Consider the following 2,832-nt stretch of genomic DNA (forward strand, 5'->3'; position numbering starts at 1 on the left):
TGTTCATTAGCCTGATTATAAGGATGGTCCCATGGGGTGGACATATGCCAGAACTCACCAAAGTGCACACTTTAAACAGGTGCAGTTTATGCAGCAATCAACTACACCTCAATAAAGCTGAAAAAAAATGTGTCAGAAAATGTATAAGGAAGGAGCATCAGGAATCAAATCCCTGAGCTACTCTTTTCAAAAGTTCACCTTTTCAATAATTTTTAAGGTGATACAGTCATTCAAAAAATACTGACAGGGCTGGGGTTGTAGCTCAGTGGTAGAGCACTTGCCTAGCATGTGTGAGGCCCTGGGTTCAATCCCCAGCACCACATAAAACTAAATAAACAAAATAAAGGTATTGTGTTTATCTACAACTAAAAATTTAAAAAATAAATAAGAAATATGGCTACTTTGGGTAAGTACTAATATAGATGCTGGAGACCATAGGAAAATCATTTAATCAAATAAGTCATTGCAGATGGTGACTTGAGTGCTATGAAGGAATTAAGGCTGAGTCTCACTGGGCAAAGTGGTGTGGGCCTATAGTCCCAGCTACTTGTGTGACTATGGCAGAAGGATCACTTGAATCCAAGAATTCGAGCCCAGCCTGAGCAACATAGTGAGATCCCATATCAAAAAATGAATACATATAAAGTGGAAATAAAAAGGTCCCCTTAATTTAGGATCTGGGAGTGTAGCTCAGTGGTAGAGCACTTGCCTGCCATAAGCAAGGCCCTGGTTTCGATCCTCAGCATCACAAAATATTTTTTTAATTAACTTAGGAAAAAAAAATTAAAGCCAGAGTGTAGTCACTGAAAGTCACTGGGTGAAATAAAGGCCAATTTATCTAGGGTAGTCACCAAAGGCTTCCCTCAACAGATGCCATTTAACAAAATCCTCAATAATTAGGAGGCAGCAGTGTGGAAATCAGAGGGCAGAGAATCCTGGGAGTAAAAAACAGCAAAAACAAAGTCTCCGAGGCAGGAATAAACCTGATGTGTCAGAAAATAGGCCAACGTGGCAACCCAGTAGGCTGGATGACAAGTAGAGGAAAGATCACAGAGGAAGGCCAGAGTCCGAGGGCCCAGGGCCTCAGAAGCCAGGAGGCAGGTGTTACTCAGGGAGGGAATCTTTCTGCAGTGACATGACCTGGTCATTTCTAAGAGATCACTATAGGTAGACTATAGGAATGTCAAAAACAGAAGTAGGAGGTCATCAAAGCCTACCTCATAATGCAAACAAGAGACGATGGGGCTTGGACCAGGGTTGATGGAGGTTGATGGAGCAAGAAATGGATTCAGTTGGGATATATTCAGGTGGAAGAACCTGCAAGAGTCGCTTTTGAACTGAACTGAAGAAAAGGTGAGGGACCCAGAGGAATCACAGGTGGTGCCTAAGTTTGTAGTCTACGTAATGAAATACAAATTGCACTGTTTAATGGATGGGAAGGAAGATATGGGTTCTTAAGACACAGCAGTGAAGAAACAAAGGCAGACAACCCCTAAGAAAACAGGACCCTCAGAGATACTTACTGTGAGCCAAGGGAGGGCCTTTTTTCCCCTGTGCATTATTGGCTTGAGTCCTGAAGCAACAAGACCTGGCCTGGCCCTGGCCACAGACTTTCTTCCCCTGATGTGAGAAGTCTGCTGTACTCTGTTCTTCCCTTTCTCCCTGGCAGGATGACTGTGACGACTACCAGATATAAACAGAGCACCCAGAAAAGCTTCTAGCACACAACAAATTCTTACTAATGTTTTTTATTCTTTCCTCTCATCTTTCTCTGTTCCCACATAAAATGTTTTTATTTAAAAAACCTTGATAAAGTTTGTTGACTGTAAGTGAAAAAAATTCTTATAAATTCCAGTGATTCATTAGCAAATTTCTGTCCTAAAATATTGTTCCCTAAAAAAAAATTATAGCAGATAATTCACCTAAAATTTAGGTATCCGTTCATTTTTTCCTAAAGGTCTGCCTCTTCTCTGTTGCCAGCAAGTTTTAGAACATTCACTGTGTCACTTCTTTTTTTGCTGTGCCCTCTCCCTGGATGTCTCTCAGAGATATCTATGGTGTCAGCTTTCATCTCTACTCTCTCTCCTTCCTGAGCAGCGTATCTGGAAGGCCCAAGATTACTGGAGATTTCCACTAAGTGTCTCCCAAGAGCTTCAAACATTGATGTATTTGAAATGAAATATACCTTCAATATGCCCAATACAATTAATTCTTCCTTTCCCATTCTCCAGATTATTATGTAATAATACAATTTGCCCTGTGTCCCAAGCCCACAATCTGAAAGTCATCCTAGCTTCCTCCTTTTCATGCATGTCCTGGTCATTCTGACATCCTATGACTCCTGAGTTGCAGCTGTATTATGGAGTCCACCTTCACTTCCTTAAGTCATACATTTTGTCACACCTGAATTGACTGTGAAAGCTTTTAATATGACATGGATATAAAAATAAACAGGAAAAACAGCTTTGAAGAAACACGTTAAGTGCAGAGAGAAGAAATCCAGTTTGAATCATCAAATGGATAAAATCAGCAATTCTTGAAAAACCAGGAAAATGGCAAGAATGAAAGAAAAATGAAAATTGTATGATGATTAGAAGATAAAACAGAGGAAATCCCAAAAATTGGAGCAAAAAGCAAAGGATGGAAAAGAGGAGAGAAAAGATTTTAAAAACTGGACTACTACAGAAGATCTAATCCAGGACTAATAGCACTTCTACAAAGATTAGAGAAAAGTAAAAACATGGAAATATCCACAAAATAGTTCAAAATAATTTCCTAGAACTGTGGGATGTGAGTTTCCAGACCACAAGATCTGAAGAGCACCAATTGCAA

The sequence above is a fragment of the Marmota flaviventris genome, chromosome 7 (assembly GCF_047511675.1).
Source record: "Marmota flaviventris isolate mMarFla1 chromosome 7, mMarFla1.hap1, whole genome shotgun sequence".
Lineage (NCBI taxonomy): Eukaryota > Metazoa > Chordata > Mammalia > Rodentia > Sciuridae > Marmota > Marmota flaviventris.